The 17,774-nt window shown below is 38.2% G+C and overlaps 1 long non-coding RNA gene across 6 annotated transcripts in view; it reads left to right on the top strand.

Annotated features, from left to right (window-relative positions):
- Nucleotides 1-10,393: 10,393 nt before the first annotated feature.
- LOC147648183 (uncharacterized) overlaps nucleotides 10,394-17,774 on the top strand; it is a 55,381-nt gene continuing 48,000 nt past the window's right edge. The window contains exons 1-4 of one of the 6 annotated variants that reach the window (XR_015280731.1): nucleotides 10,441-10,585; nucleotides 12,606-12,665; nucleotides 13,652-13,690; nucleotides 14,421-14,505. This is a non-coding gene — a long non-coding RNA (uncharacterized LOC147648183). Of the gene's footprint in view, nucleotides 10,586-12,556; nucleotides 12,666-13,651; nucleotides 13,691-14,420; nucleotides 15,148-17,774 lie in introns of those variants that run through there. The other 5 variants (XR_015280730.1, XR_015280734.1, XR_015280733.1 and 2 more) reach the window with 5 other exon arrangements.

Raw genomic sequence — 17,774 nt, 5'->3', positions numbered from 1 at the left:
GATATTTTACCTAGAGAAAAGGTAACTTTTGTTCACTCCTGGGAACAAAAAAACTCCAAGATGGTGGCTGCTTCCCACAGGTCCTGACTGTGTGGCTTTCCTCAAAGGCATATGGCAACTGCTCCCACATGCTGCTCATGTGGCTGTCAGGAGCAAAAGCAAGGTGGCAGGGGAGATACCGTGTCTAGTGTTTCCCACCCATCGGACTGAAATGATGAAAAAGCATGAGCTGCGAAAGCTGGGCAGGTGCCTGTGAACTTGTACCTCTCCACCATGCTGAAGGTTGTTCCCAAGCCTCGCTGCTTTCAACTGATCTGCTGTGCTCCTTTTGGCTCAGCTCAGCTTGGCCCAGCTGAGGTCTCCTCTTGGGGTCAGCCCTGCCAGCTCTCTGCCTGCAGCAGTCTTTGTGCTGGTGCTGTTAGTTCAGCATCACTGTCAATTTGCACCTTTGCTATTTTGCCCTTCAGCACTATATCCTGCATCCTGTTGTGGAGAAAACATGAGGAGAAGTGGTGGTGGAGGCAGGGGACAGGGCCAAAGGGCCTGACTTTGGAAGGAGCACCTTCCCACTGGAGAGAGAGAAACAAAATGGTGCTGACATCCATGGGGTGCACTCCTTCACATCTGAAAACCATGCCCCCATCAAGTGATTAAGTGGTACAGAATAACAATGTAAACACATGGACACCATGCTAAGCTTCACCTTCCTCTCTGCAACCAGGCCATTTAACCTTACTTTGTTTAATGGCAAAACCAGCCTTCAGAAGGATCTGGATAATCTTTCCCTTTTGTCAAAAAACTCTGCTGAAGTTTTTCCATGCAATGATAGTCTCCTGTCAGTTTCCATTCTCCATAGGACCCAGACACTGGCCATCCTTTAACATTAGGACTGTTAAATGATGAGTGAGCCTTGCTGGCCACTCCCAGGCTGTCCAGGACCCATCTCACGGCTGGGGTTCAGAGTCCTGGCTGCTGGAGTTATCGATGGTGCACTGTTGTGGGAGTGCTTGGTACCTGTTGCTCTTCAGCCCTCAGCAGAAGGATCCTCTGAGAGAACAGGCAAGCTATTCAGCTATTTCATTTCCTCTGCCTCCACAGCAGCTCTCCCAAAAGCCTACCAATGGCCTTTTGGGGTCTTTGAAATACCCACTCCTGAGGTAATCTCTGCCAAGAGTGCACAAGGCCTCTGGGCCAGTCACAATGGGGTGTTTTTGTTATTCATTCCCTGTTGGGTTCACTTCAGCTTTCACAACAGTCATGTGTTGGGATCGCCCTGTCACCCCAGAAACAGAGATGGATTCTGCCCCTATATATCTTGATGGCATCAGGGTACATCATGTGCTCTGGGGTCAACTACAGCCTCATATTCAACTCACAATCATCTAGGAGCAGAGCCAATTGGAGGACAAATACTCAGAACTGTTTATCTTCTCCTCAACAATACCTAAGTTTACTCGTATCCCTTGTTTACTTTTGACTAATTTTTCATTTATAATTTTATTTTCCTTTACAAAAGTCTCTTGAGGGGTTGTGCTACTAACCCAACAAATTTCTTTAAAAGTGTTTTTCTTAATCTTCTGTTTATTATAATCCATAATAATATATGAATTATTCTACTTCCAGATAGAGAACATTAAAGTCTTTAAGATCTTGAATTTTCCTTTGCAAAAATCATTCAAGATTTTGCCCATAATTTGTTTATTCAGACATAATAAAACTATGAGATTGTTATTCATTTGTTCTATGCGGTTTTCCAAGCTGTGCAGGTTCCCTACTAGAATAATTCTATACATTAAAATGTTCTACCATATGTTAGTAGGCAGCTCCTCCTATGCTACGCTTTAACTTCATTTAAAACAATTTTTGGCAAATTCAGTGCCTACAAATTCCCACGCAACTTCCTCAAATCCATGCAGTGTAGCACAATTCTGGGCCATATTCAGACCTGTACAAGCCTAAAGGTACAATTCCCTTGAAGACAGTACATTTTCATTATAAATTATTCAGCTCTCTTTCTCCGCACTCAGTGACAAATCAATGACTACAATTTCACTGCTTAATTACCTTTAAAAATATTCTGCATTCTACACAAATATTTAAACAGCTCTTTTTGTTGAAGAAGCAAAATATAATATAAAAAGATTTTACTTTCCTGTGCTGTCAAATCTGGCACCTTTCAAAAAGCTCTATAATGATACATCCACTTAAAGTGAATTAGATCACCAAGAACCCAACATAATACAAGAAAAAAAAAAATCTAAACTATTTTGGGTTCCCCTGTACTTGTACTTCTAGCTTTCCTAGCTGAGATATAATAAACCCACAGGAAATGTATTCTGTGTCTCTCCTGTTCATTTTATTCCTACTACAGTTATCTCTAAAAAGTGTCTTAAATCAGTCTCAGTACACTGAAATTTATTACTGAATATAGCACTTTAGTGCATGCATCATGGTTGTGGTTTTAAATAGTACTAGCAACAAATATCAGAGTGCTTTATATTCCTTAGAGATCTATGCACATTTCTACTAGAAAATAAGATGCCACCTGCCCAATTAAAAAAAAAAACAACAAACAAAAACCCCACAAAAGCATCCATCTTCTATTTCTAACAATCAAACATGGATCATATTAAGTTTTCAGCTGCTTTCAGTATAATGTTATCATGTATAAATCCTATTAAGGAAACCAGTCATTCTGAGATTTGTCTTGTTCTGGGTTTTTGGGGAGCACTGTCTGTATAAAATCTGCTCTTCAAATCAAAAATAAAATCTTTCCAGTATCTAGAACTTAACTGAATGACAAAATAAAATTATATCTAGCAGGATTTGGCTTGATTTTAGTTACTGAACACCTTAACTTCTTCAGTGCTCTCTGCTACATCCCAATGTACCATTTTAGGTGGTAACACACTTAAAGGATTTTAACTAAAACAACTATGTCTAAGAAAACAACAGTGTATTCAGAGTGGGATTTAAATATGTTCGAATATTGTCCTTAGAGAGATTTAATCTGCGTAATGCAGGTGCAAAGCATCCTGTCTTTTATTTTACTCCAAAGTTTAAATGTTTCCTCTAGAGTTTTAACATTATTGTGGCATCAATTTCTAACAAATATAAAGTACCCTACCTTTAAAAAAAAAATGGATTAATATAAGGCATAATGCTAAAGTATGTGTCAAGTGTAACCTTTATAACTTTGCTTGTCAGGTTTTTCCATTAGAGACCTCATAAGCAGCCCCTGCATATCAGTCACAGTGTACCCTGACAGGTTTAACCTTCCCAAGTGGCTGAATACACCATCTTCACTGCAGCCTATTGACCAAAGCAATAAGCCATTCTGTATAGTGTATTAAAGTCATTTTCCACATGCTACCTCAGCACGACCCATTGTTCATGCTGGCTCCTGCTGACCATGAAAACCTGCACTCCACACTAAATTGCTACACTTTACACCGTTACACCAGTTAAGCAGTAAGCCCCCTACTGAATTGTTTTTTTTCTCTTCATAGTCTAAAAAGCACAGCGATTATCACAAATGCTCAAGATATGATTTTAGACTGCAAATAATAAAAACCAACCCTGCAAATAATTTAAACACTTAAAATATATGCTGACTGTGGAAACTTTTTTTTTGTTATAATTCACCAATCCTTTGTTCATAGATATCTAAGGGTGGCAGGCCATCTGTGCAAGCCTGAGAAGCCCTGGGCACTCTGTGTCAAAGGTTGCATTTCAGCCCCATGAAATTCACGCCGTCTCTGCTGAAATCAGCTTTGTTGCTAGACCCTGTGACAAATGAGTCCAATCTAGGCTGAATGCCCTTGACTTGACCCTGGCCAGTGAAAACAATAGGGCAGACTCAGCCAGTGGAAAAGATGTTCTGCACTAATGAACCCAGCGGTGGCCACAGGTCAGTTAAAAAAGAGGGGACAATGTTCAATCTTTTCAGGTGCACATTTATAATGAGAGAAGCACACAATCCCTTTCAGGATGGAGCACATATAACAAAGAAAGTATTTGTACACTCATCAAGGCTAATGGACCCTGAGGGTACAATAGGAATATGTTTTTAATTTAATCTTTATTGAATGACCTTACACACTTCATTTTCTCTGCACGGCACCATGAAATGGACACACTCTCACTAAGTTCAGTGCTGAAAACAGATGAATATAAAAATGACCACTGCCTGCTGGGTATGCAGATTAATTTTCTTCCCTTATTTTCACCTTTGTCCACCCTGCTGCTTGCTCCTAACACAATTTCTTATGGCAATATTTCTGCTATAAAGACTTTTTTTAGCTGCCTACAGTTACTGTACCATTTTCAGCATGGGATACTGAGAAGAGAAAGGGTGTCTGGTACATACATGTTTAAAGAATTTTTCATCACATGTTGTTTCTCTCTGCTGAGGGAGTCCTTCCCCTGTTTCACTATGGGGTCCCTTCCACAGGAGATTGTTCTTCCTGAATTTCTTCAATGTGAGTCCATTCCATGGGAAACAGTCCTCCCCAGATTGCTGCAGCATGGGTCACTCTTGCATCGGGTGCTGTCCTTCAAGGACAGGCTGCTCCAATGTGGGGTCATCTCTCCACAGGCCTCCCGCGGGGTCACAGCTTTCTCTCCCTGCTCCAGTGTGGGGCTTCTCCATGGGCTGCATGATCTCTGCACCTGCATGGATCTCCATGAGCTGCAGAGGCACAGCTGTCTCACCGTGGTGTACACCATAGACTGCAGGGGAATACCAGCTGCATCTTCTCCCCCTCCTTCCCCACTGACCTTGGTGTCTGTCATAGTTCCTCTTGCATGTTCTTACCCTGCAATTTTCTGGCTACAATTTCAGCTGCATAATAACATCTTTTTTTTCCTCCTTAAATCTGTTATCACAGAGGCATTACCATAGTTTCTAGTAGGGCCAGCCTTGACCAGTAGCACATCCATCTTTGGAGCTGAGGATTGTCTCTGCTGGACATGAGGGAAGCTCCTGTCAATTTCTCACAGAAGCTACCTTGTACCCCTCCACCTACCAAAGCCTGGCCATACAAACCCAGGAAAAAAATACGACTTTTCCCTAGTGTCTCCTCCTAATGTGTCATGTTTTTGCAAAAGGAAGCCTCTTATCTCTCAATGCTTCTGGTGCAGACCACAGACATATTTTGGCATTTTTAAATGAATGCATGTAAATGCAACTGCACCAGGCCCTACCAAACTTCTTCCTATACTCTGTTAATAATTTTGTTGCAACACTGATCCTTGTTCCATTGCAGTCTGGTTTGAATTCCAACATACATCAACTTCATGCAAACTTCTAAAATTCATTGGAGGACACTCCTAGAACCTAAGCGTCAGTTTCTTTATGTATATTATTCCCAAAAATGAGACAGGAGGAGTCCTCGTCATAAACTAAAGCATGCCCTGAAAAAGTCTTCCATAAATTCAAAACACAGTTGCCAACACAAGTTGCATAAAATTTTACAGGTTATAATGGGATTATAAATTTATTTTCTTGTAAAATGTTTAACTGGTATTGAAAGGTGGCGAGAAAAAATACTATATTTTCTTATGCAATTCCAAGACCCAAATCCTCAAAAAAATCTCCTCTCAATACACAACCCTGTATGATAATTTCCTGCATGAAAACCAACCAAAGTAAAAGCCACCTGAGCTCCTGCTCAGAAAACTACACCCCCATGTGCAATTGAAAGGGGTTCTACTTGCAAAAGAATGAACAAATAAAGGTAAATAAAATCTGGTTGCTTACAAAAAATAACATCTGCATTTCCTCTTTCCTTTTCTATAAAGGAAGGAGACATCTGGAAGTCTCAATTAAAAAGATTGGTTACTTATCATTTTACAGTGATGCCTAAGGATCCAGGCAAATCCCATTTTTTTAAGTACTCTGTGAGCACAGAGATTCAAAAGACAGTCATACCTAGAAGGACTTACAGACTGAAGAAACAAGAAAAATATATATAAAAAAAATGTGGTACAGCTACATGAAGTGATTTACTGAAAGGAACCCAATGGACTAATAATAATTAATAGGATATAAAGGTCAGCAGGACTAGGGCAATGATCATGCCCCTGCACTCAGCAGTGGAGCAGCTGCATCTTGAACACTCTGTTCAGTTTTGGGGTTCTCAGGGCAACAAAGACATTGAGGTGCTGGCGAAGGTCCATAGAGGGTCAATGGAGCTGGGTAAGTGTCTGGATCATGAGCAAGGTGAGGGAGCTGAGGGTGTTTAGCCTGGAGAACAGGAGGATCAGAAGAGATCTTTTCACTCTCTACAGCTACCTGAAAGGAGATTGTAGCCAGGTGGGGGTCTATCTTTTCTCCCAGGGAACTAGGGAATGTGGCCTCAAGTTGCTCCAGGGGAGGTTTAGATTGGATGTTAGGAAAGATTTTTTTCATGGAAAGGATTGTCAAACTTCAGAACTGGTTTCCCAGGGAAGTATGGGATCATTGTCACTGAGGGTATTTAAAAGATGGGACATAGGTTAATAGCGGGCTGGGCAGTGCTGGGTTAATGGTCAGACCTGATGAACCTGAAGTTTTTTCCATCCCATATGGGTCACTGATTCCCTCCAAAATACTGGTATAGTTTAACAATGTTTTTTCATGTTTACCATCTCTGTCTTTTCTTACAGCAAACCTGGTAAGACACAGATATATCATGGTACAGTACAAATGTCCAGCCATGTTTAAAGATGTGCACAGAACTCTTCCATAGATTCTTCCCTTGTTCAGCTACAGGATTGACTGATTTTGGTAACTAAGAAAATGTAGCTACGTAATCCATGAAGAATGAGGAGTATCACAAATTACATCAGGCTTTTGAGAACAATGTACACAAGAAAAGAGAATGAAGGAGAAACTTAGATGTCTAATTCCTGAGGCTGTAAATCAGAGGCTGGCAGTGAAACAGAAATGCAAGAGAATCGTATAGATCTGATTAGAAAGCAATTTTTTTTATTTGGAGCACTCATGTATTATTGGGTTGCCCATAAAATCAGACTATGAGCCTAAATAGGAATTGGATTTTGCATTTGTTTAGGTAGATCATTCAAATGAGCTCTCAGTGCTCAAGCAGGAAACAAGATCTTCACTTTTGCATAATACACAGTGTTTATGATAGTCCCTTAAATAATCAAAAGAATTTACACAACTAAATAAGAATTTTAACACTGAGGAAAAGGTCATAAGGTCATTGGGGTAGAGATAAATCTGGGTCTTGTGTGTAGAAATGGTAATTAAAGCCATGAAAACAGATGAGGTTATTGAGAAGAACATATAAAAGGTTGCACATCAACATGGCCACACAACCTCCCTGACCTTCCCTCAATGCTAACCAAGGTGCTGCAGAAATCAATGATTTCAGAATTCTGTAGTCCCACCAAAGCATATGTCTCTTATTATGAAAAGAAAGCAGTTTTATTGTTTCCACACTCACACAACCAAATACTAACCCCCACCCTGATCAAAAAAAAAAAAAAAAAAAAAAAAAAATTGGGACCAAATGGCAGGAATATGACATTAAGCCCAGTGCAAAAATATTAATTAGAGAAACTTGCAGAAAAGTGAAGACACAGAAGCAGACCTTTGACCTACTCTTAAAGCACTGCCAAAACTATAGCAGAGCTCTGGAGCAAGAAAGAAAGGATTTGTACATTTAAGATGCTGAAGTGCCTTAGCAGATGAACATCAGAGCCAAAATAGAGGCAATTTTGTTTGGCAGGGAATTGCTTTTAAAAGTAACTCTTCAAAATAAGGTTTACTGTACAGTAAATATACTTAACATTCTTTGATACAATGAGAAATTCAAAATTTCCTTTTGCTTTGCTCTGCAGTTTGATTTTATCTTCATTCACAATACACAGATTACACTGTGCTGTGACAGCCTGAGTCAAACTTGTCTATGGCTGTGTCTTAGAAGCTCACAGTATGTTATTATTAAATCTCATGGATGAAAATGAAGCCTATTATTTCTACAGCTAAATGGTGTATTTGAATATGTGGACTCAGATTGAAACTGTGTGACTTTCAGAATACAAAACAAAACCAAAGACTCAATCATTGGCCATTTCTCTATATGTACTTACTGAGTTGTGATTCAGTTTTGTTATTTTTTATTTTTTATTTTTTTTACTTTTCTGAGTAAACCAGGATGCACAGTCTATGAAGCAAGAAAAGATTCAGTGTAAGTTAAGATGTTGGTCATGGTCAGATAAGAGATGCTTGGTGCATGCATTTATTTTACAGTCCTGAGAACATAATTGATTTCTACCCATGTATATACAAAGACATAAATAGATATAAGGATATTAGAACAAAATATAAATCAGGTATCTTATTCATAATTGGCTTTCAACAAAATTTGATTATCTCTTTCTCTTTATCTCCCTTAAATTTATGACTGCACTTTCTGACCAACTGAAATATTGTTCCCTTTCCCATCATGGATGGGCAGTTCCTACTCCTTTCAGTTCTACTGAAGAAGTAGAGTAAAAACCAGTCACTGCTGCTGCAGGATTTTTTTTGTTCTTAATTCAGGTCCAAACATTCACATCAGTATAAGAATCATTCAAATATAGGATTACTAATCTTAAGTAGGTATCAGCGTTACCAAAGCTTGTAGATAGTATTGGAAATTTTGAAATTGGAAATTCCTTATAATTATTTTGTTTTGAAACATAATGATGAATTTTAATTATATGCCTAAATTTTACATGCTAACTTCATACTTCTTTGCATAATCCTTATTTTCCCCACTTAAAAAAACCAAGGAAAAAACCCAAAAAAACAGGGTAAGAAAAGAAAAAAAAGAAGTGAAAAAAGCAAACTGTATCTATTAAATCTTCCCAAGGTCATTGCCCTGTGTCTTTTTCTGCTCCTCAACAAAGTACTCATTTTTCTTAGCTTCCTGTCAGTGTGCCATGATATCCTTCACATCTGCCTGTGCCTTTGCTTTTATTAACAGAAAATACAGCCATAGCTTTAGTGTCATGTGTACTATAAAGACAGGATTTTCAAGAGATTTGACAACTCTCATATTTTCCGAAGTATTCTCTATGTAACACAGAAACCGTTTATTACTGCTAAGTAGTGACTGTCTCTCCAGCTTGAATAATGAAGTCCTCTAGGTCAGTATTTTCTACAAGGATGCATTTAAGGAAGAATTCCTTTGCAGTCCACCACTAAAACAATGGGTGTCATAATAGAAATCTACGAATTATCAATCTTAGATGCCACTATAATCAATCTAATTCTTTGGACAATGAAAATACAATATGTTATTGTGTTAAACCAAGAATTTTATTTTTCCAAAATGTTTATAAAAAACATAATAAAATTATTTATAGAGGCTAGCTGTGCTGTGCAAGGTAGAATAAATTTAACCTTCTATGAACAGTGCTTTCAGCTGCAAGAGATTTACATCTGTTACCTGTAAAACAAATTTCCACACAATGCAGTAACATAGTTTTTGAGAATTATTAAACATTAAGAACTTTCCGTGCTTCAGAGTACTTTTTCTATAAAAAATTCACAGATTTACCACAATTATAAAAAAATACTCATCATTAACTAACATACAAAAGGTTTTTATTTATATGCCAAAATTACACAGTTCTTGAAGCAAGAACTTTTATTAGGTCATTTTCACAAAATTATGGAATACAAAATATGAGAATAAACTTTCATACAGATAATTAGAAAATAACTGATGCAATTCTACAGAAGATGCTGTAACCAATATCCATCATAGACACTGAATCAGAAATACACCAACCTTGCAGACATCTTGTGAGTAATCCTCCAAAATTATATTACGCATATACTTAAGCCTCTTTCTTTTAATCTTAGAGGATATATATAGAGGAGGGAGATAGATATCTTGGAGGATAGAGATTTTTAATAACAGTTGTAAAACGTTTGATATACTCAGTATGTTACAGATCACTTTATTTTAGTAACATAAGTACTCTACTAATGCAGAACAGAAAACAAAAAATTGATCACAATCCCTTAGCTTTTTGCTTGTATGCTATTTGGACTTGTTCTCTATCTGCAGTAAAGAAAACCAAAATGTACAATAGTGTCTTGGTTTGAAAGACAGGTGTCTATAAAGGAAGGTAGAACCCTCCCTTGGAATGGACAATGTAACCCCCTGGCTCAGAATGACTGTAAATTTGAAATGAGGGGTTTTCAGGCAGGGACATGAGAACAGCACTATCATTTCTTTGCAGGTGTGCACAGGCAGGCAAACACAAGAGCGGCTCTGCAGGGCCCAGGCCCAGAGCCAGGCCCCAGAGGCCCTGCCCGGCCGCCCGCGCGCTCCCCTCGCTGCACTTCCGGGCACGGCCGCCAGGGGGCGCTGCTGCTCCCGGCGGGCAGCGCGGCTGCGGGGATTCCGCCGCGCCGGCAGGGGGCGCTGTGCCGCGGGCAGGGGGAGCACGCGGTGATGGCGGCTCGGCCCCGCCGGGAAGGGCTGGCAGAGAGGCTTTGCTGCACGAACCCTGGGGCAGCCGGGCCCGCTGCCCGGCAGGACAGAGAGGGGCGAGCCCAGGACCCCGAGCACCCGAGCAGGTGGGCGTAGGTCTCTCTTTCAGTGAGGCAGGTGTCAGTAAGGTCCCAGCCCAATGGCTGCTCTTTGGAGCAAAGGCTCACCCACAGAAAGGAAGGAGCAGTGCGGGACTGGGCTCCGGCGGTGACAGTGAATTCTCCCAGTAAGGGAAAGTGAATTCTCCCCGCAGTAAACAACTTGGCCGTCCCATCCCATGCCAAGAGCAAGAGAGCAGCTTCCCCCAGCCCTCTCATTCACCTGCCCACTTACCTGGAGGTATCTTCCACCTCGGAGAGAAACTCCCAGAGAAAAAGAAGTATAGACATATGCTACACTCCTCTCCCCACCTTGGCCACTTTTGTTTTTCTTAAGTACCCATAAGTACTCAGTAGTTAGTTTCCTAGCAACTTATGGGAAAAAACTTTATAAGTAAAAAAGAAAGAAACCCAGCCCCTAACAAATAAGATGGTCATAATTAATTTGTAAGTCTGCATTGAAGCAAACTCTATTGTTTTTAGTTTTAATTATATGGGACAGTGTAAAAGGAGTGCTAAAATCAAACAATAATTAAAAAGTTTTGAAACAAAATTACTGGACGAGTGTTGAAATTGTATCTAAAAGCTTTGTTGGCACGCTTTTAAGTCTAAGCCTGGTGTAGCTGCGCAGCATTCTCTTCTGTGTGGTTCATATTCAGGAGCCAGATTCTCCTCCTAGTGCAACAGAAATACATTCTTCAGTTTTCATCAGGCTGTAAACAGGCTGTAGAAAAAACGTGTACATGGAATACAAGGAGAACTGAGAACGGAGGAGAGAGGTGCTGGTCATTGGGTTCCTCTAGCATGCTCAGACCAACTAGACCATTTTTTGGCCACAATGTAAAGGAGAACAAAGATTCCTTCTATTTGCTTGTAGCTTCTACTCATAGAATAGCTAAAGACCCGCAGCAAACTCTCTGTTTCTGACATTCTTTACACTGCTTCCTCCACATTTCTTTTTAGTCATATTCTTCCCCAAGTAGACCCATTCTTAGAGGGCTAAACTCTTAGCATCATTAATATTAAATATACTGCAACTACATGGGAGAAGCTAGTGCTCTTCTGAGTAACTGTGCAGAGGAGCTGCTGTTCCTTTCTCAGAGTCAGAAGAAGCATTTACTAAGATTAAGAAAAACATTATTGACATTAGCTTATTTTTTGATCTTTAAAGTGTATTACAAACTTATCTCCCCAGTCTGTACCTTGTGCAAGTCACTTGTGCTGTACAGATGTACAAATTGACCTTTGGAACTTAAGGGACTCACCTAAGGGCACAGAAGAAATACGTATCTTAATCAGAGTTAGATTTCAGGAGACTCCTGCTTGAGCCTCTTCCTATTTTGATGCTTTTCAGTATGAATAAATTATAGATTTTCAAGAATAAATGTGAGAATGAATAAATAAGCGACACAATCATAGCCCAGTCCTCATTCACCCCCAAAGCTTGCTCATTTCTACTTGGTACATTTTCAGGAATCTTAATAGCTCAGAACAAATGTGGTTTTAAATGTACACTATTGAGAAAATTTAGGTTTTCCTTAAGACTGCGAAGGAAAACCTGCACAAAGTATCCTTTTGCTAATTGGCTAGAATCAATTTAATTTGGAGGCGTAGTATTTTCTTCTCTATTTTCTGTTTCTGAAGGAACTACCACTGCAGAAGATTAGGTTTACAGAAATTGCATCTACAAATGGGTTTGAAATGCAGACCACATGGAGACAAGTGCACTGGGCACCTACATTGATGAATACATATTCATTCTACAGGAAATTCAAGTGGTTGAAACAGTAGCCTTTGTCTGGTTGAAGTTCTTGTTCATCTAATGATAATCAAGTGCAGTCATGTCACTGCAAAACTGAAGGCTGAAAAATAAAGAGGAACAGTCTGCTTGCTCCCTAACATAGAAACACACAATCATTTTGTAAACAACTTCACATTAGTTTGTTTTTTCCTTCACAGCACAAATGTCCTAGCAAGACAGCTCCAGATTCTGCTTTCTGTTTTCCAGATGTTCAGTGGCCTCTTATGACAGACACAAGAAGTATTTTCTCAAGGAACAGATCTTTGGGTGAGCATAAAAAATTTTCTTTCTCTGATGAAAGTTAGCCAAATACCGCCTAACTGAAATCCATCAGGTAATGTTGTAATCTGCTTTTGTGAAATACAGGTTAGAAATCCGTCGTTTTCTCTCACTTTGTCAGTTCTGGAAAATTTGAATTAACTTGCATAATTTATAATTGTTTGGTCTAAAGTTGTTATCTCCCCTGCTCATTCTAGGTGGGGTAGAGTGGGAAACTGGCTGTTCAGACAAATTCTACCAGAGGAAGTGACTCAGAGGTTACTAATATACCCATAACAACGATGAAAGTATCAGACAAGAATTTACAAATTGGACTGACCATTATAATTTATACAAAATTTTGTTGAAACTACTATATGAAGTACTGCTTCCATGAAGTACGTTTCAGGCTGCCTGATTCCTGAGGGAGAAAAAGTCACGTGAAATTAATTTTAGTTATTTATAAAGCATCATTTAACTATAATCTAGTATTTATAATGAGATACTATTCTTTTTTTTAGCTTCAAAGCAGTAGTTTCCAAGAGCTATAAGACCCTAAACGTTTCACGATAGAGTGTAATAGTATTTTGTAAAGACTATTAAAAAAATCAAGAAAAACCTCAAAAGATTGATTTAAAACTTTTGTAAAAATATCTACCATTTTCTAACCACAAATTTACGATGCAGTAAACAACATAATCAATCTGTCAGGTTCTTTCATGAGGAGGGAGTTGGGAAAATTCTGTTATTAGTAGGATAGGATAATGATGACAACATTATTAGTACAAGAACTGGGAAAAACACCCTTTTTGTCATAGTGTTTTCTGACATATGTGTAGTAGAAACAGTACAAATGATAGGAGAAAAGAAACACATAGAGTGACTATTTAATTCCTCTCCATGCACTTGTCCAGACTATCCTTCTGTCTGGGGTCAATGTTACATTTTGTTTTCCATATCAAAAGCTGTGTTTTTGAAAACCTTTTACTCTTTAGGACCAAGACAAACTTTGGAGCATCTCTCAGAGGATGCAGGTAATATCTCTGACTTTCTGTAGTCATGCCTACTCACATTCTGTGTGTGGTCTTTGATGGAAAACATTAAAAAAGGGCATTAGCCCACAGAACTACTCTGTGGTTTTTATATTAGATTGAACAATTGTGCATCCATAGGAAATAGAGAAAAGGGACACCCGCATGACAATTCTTATTTATGTTTTCTCTTTACTCAAAGATCTTTTTTTTTTTCATCATTATCAATATTAAGATCAGATTCTGATCTTTTTAAAAGTAGTTCAGTGTGGAAGAATCCCACTCTTGTCTTGTCTGGCTTGTCTTCCTACTTGCCATAAATTTCTGATGCTTCAGGTTGTTCCATAATATTATAAGTATTTTGAATAGAAAGTTAGATCTAACATATCTGATTTCAGCATCTGGCCTTTATTAATAAATACGGTCACCCTTTATATAAAATTTATTTTGCAATAAAATTATAAGCAAAATATGTATTGCCATATTATTCTAAATTACAACTGATAGTAATTACAAACTGAAGCAAGAATAGAGGACATAATCATGTAAGAAAATCTCCATTGCCTCAAGATATGTAAAAGCAACTAATATGTCAGCCAGGCTCTTGTAAATGTGTTAGCTACAGCTCTTTTCATTATACCCTCATATGATCTAATTTTGTCATAGGCCTTGTCTAACCTGTAGCTCAGATCACAATACATTGCAATTCAACACAAAATATTTTTCCAAACAGGAGGAAAGAAGAATGCATATTAGAGGGAGTACTTGGTCAGCTGCCTGCAGTGTTCACTTCTAGTGAATGACAGAAGAAATTCCTGGTATTGTATATTGTTTGTAGTATACAATAATCTGTGCTCAATAATAATTTAAATAAGATGTATATTAATATTATATATTATTGCTCTTACATTCTGTGTTTGAAACTGGTTGCAATGGAATGAATTGTAACTTGGCTCAGTCAAGGCATACTGGGTAAAAAAATCCAATGAAAAAATCTTGAAAGTAATCGATGTGTTTTATACCCTTGTTTATTTTCCTTTTTTCCTCTGTTAGAAGTTAATGTGATTTTGGAATACAGTAACTGATTTCTAGATAAAAGTAATATGCTTAGTAATCTAAATAATGAATGCTATTTCAGCAATCATCTTGTTCATGAACAGTATCTCACTTGTTATGTGTGGACATGATTTCTGAACCTGAGAGAATTTCAAGCTCTCAGGAGCTGATTGTTCCCAAGGGAAAATCTTTGGGAACTGTGTTTCTCAAGTATTGTTCATGTAGATAAGGTTTTACTTTCCCAAAACAAGACACAGAGAGTGTTCTGGAGAGTGTTTTCTCTCTTGTCCCTCCAATGGCATGAAGGAAGTGTTGTTCCTTCTACCAATCAGGGTGACCTGATCGGAACAGCTTACATAAGGGTTGTAAAACCCCGAAATAAAGGCTTCTCTACCTCATGAAAACCTGTGCTGTGTGTGTGATTTCTCAGAACCCTTCACTATGTGTCCTCTAGTAACAGCTGGGGAGTTACGATTTGTGTGACCAGGACAAAGCCGAGTGCTGAGATTCCCACGACTGCCCAGTCTGGACTTGGTGAATCTCCAGTATGCTCCCCACACAAGCACTGCTGGTCTAATCCAGGCAGCAGTATCATCTCTTGTCAAGAAAGAGTCAGAGTCTTTGGCTTTTTAATTACTTACTCTATCTGAGCACTCAAAATGTTCTAAGGATTCTGGTTAAGTACTGTTTTATTGTCTTCTCTGTTTGCTGGAATTATATAGCCAGAGATTCAGAGGAGACAGAAGATAGAAATATGAAACTTTATGGGCTTTCTACCTTTATCTTTTATATCTGTTTAACAGATTTAGTTTTAATTTTCTTCTTATTTGACCTTAAAAATACGAACCAAGTGTACAAGCAAAAAAAGGAAGTTTTTTGCAGAAATCTGCAAGGCAAATATATACACTGGACTTGTACCTAGCAAGTCCTCGTCTCTTGTGGATCTCTGTTCATTTTTACTAGAGCACAGTTGTAAGGTACCTGTACCTGAACAGAGGAAATGGGAAAGAAGCACCTTTAGTAAGTTATTGTTACTTAAAAAATTACAAAATTTGATAGATTAATTAAATAAACATGATCATAAAATCTGTATAAACTTTCTTTTAAAAATCGGTATGTGATTCTAAACCCTAACAGCTGAACACACACAAAACTTGTACTTGGAATTTTCAGTATTTCTTTAGACTTCCAGCTTTTCCAAATAGTGTTTTAGTAAATCATGGCAAATGATAGAAGCAAACTTTGCACATGAAATAACCTATTTACCTGAAAGTGTTATAATAATGGGAAGAATTACATGAATCCTATGAACTGTAATGAACTAACATTATTGACTAAGTGAAAATATTTTTCTTTAAGAATAATCTTCTATTTCTTTCATTGAACTCTTAGTGGTGGAAATGAACATAGTTACGTTAGAGTAAGAGTAAGAAATAGGAAACTCCGCCACACTTTTGGAAATCAATTCACAGCATTCCACTTAATAATTTTTCTACTAAGTAGCTTTTATTGAGGACTAGCTACCTTGCAAACATCCCTATCACACATTAAATTGAATTTTTAACTGTATGTTTAGAAAAACTTGAAACATTTGATTGCATGCATTACAATGTAAATGCCTTTTAAAATAGTGGATCAGGTTCTTCCATTCATAGAAGTAACTGCAGCTGGAGAAATTATAAAATAATGAACATTTTCTTTTGAGTTGTCTAAATGCTTGCATAGTAACCAGCTTCCAGTTTTTAATAATATTTTATTTTACCTACATTATTCAGGCTGAAATCCTGCATGATTTTCAATGCTTTAAGACATCTTTCAAAGCACTTGTAAAAGATTCCATCCCCTTTCAGCCATCAGGCAAATGTTGGTATTTTCACCAGGGGTGCCACTGGTATTTTCAAAATATTTTTAAGGTATTAATTAATTTTCTTTGAGAGAAAATTTTCATGTTTAGACGAAAACTAGTCCTGAGGGAAATAATTTTGGGGATTATTTTCTTTAAAATTTGTCTTTATTTAAAGAAAAAATCTAAGTTGTTGTTTCTATATTCAAAATGCAAGCTTACATCTAATGATATTAACTGTTCCACCCTTACAGGTGGAATATATCGCATGCATATATACATACATATATATATAAATATATATATCTATAAAAAAGGCACCAGAAATCCTATAGGGCCATATTGAAACCTCTCTACTCTATGGAAGGCTCTTCAGGGCTACATCCCAATAATTCAGCTCTTGGTATTCAAATCATTAAATGAAAGACGTGTTCAACATCTAAAAAAGAAGAGAGTTGAGTACATGCACAAGCAAGGTGTAGGCAAGTGTTGTCACCTCTAGGTTTTTATGAGAAGAGTGATAGGGGAGAGTAGCACCTTTTATCTCAGTCATGTTAATGGACTACCTCCCATCAAAAGCAGGACATGAGAGCCTAGATCTGCACCCTGCGGTGGCTAACCAGGGGTAAATGTGGCAATCTCCACTACTACTCATGAGAATTCAGGTAACATCTCGTAACAGCACCCTAACACCTTTACCAAAAGTCATTAGCAGAACTTGTGTTAATGTTTATAGACATATCTCTGACCAGACTTCGGTCTTTTGCTCTCAGATTTGCTGATTTTTTTCTTATGCTTTGGTCACTTTGCTGTGGTTACTGTGCAGTCTTGCTTTGCCGCATTAGCTGACAAGAGTGCTTCCGCCTGGCCTGCAGCAGTATCATTTCGAAGGGCTTTGTAAACCTGGGGAGAATTCTTGAGACTAAGTACTCTGCTTCTGTCTTTTCCTTGCTGTACCAGCTAATACTACTCACTAAAACACGTTTCTTCATTGCTGAAATTGCCAATACCCACTTCATAAAGTGGCTTTTAACTCAGAAAAGCCCTTCACCTCTTGGGTACTTTTGAACTGTAGATTAGGCTTCTGGGTGTTGAAGGACCATACTGAATTACTGCTACAGCACAGGAGTAGGATGGTTTTGTGTCTGTGGAAATATAATCTATGGAAATATAAATGGAATAATAAAT

Source organism: Cyanistes caeruleus, chromosome Z, assembly GCF_971803275.1.
Source record: "Cyanistes caeruleus chromosome Z, bCyaCae1.hap1.1, whole genome shotgun sequence".
Classification (NCBI taxonomy): domain Eukaryota; kingdom Metazoa; phylum Chordata; class Aves; order Passeriformes; family Paridae; genus Cyanistes; species Cyanistes caeruleus.
This window is presented reverse-complemented; position numbering and strand designations above follow the sequence as displayed.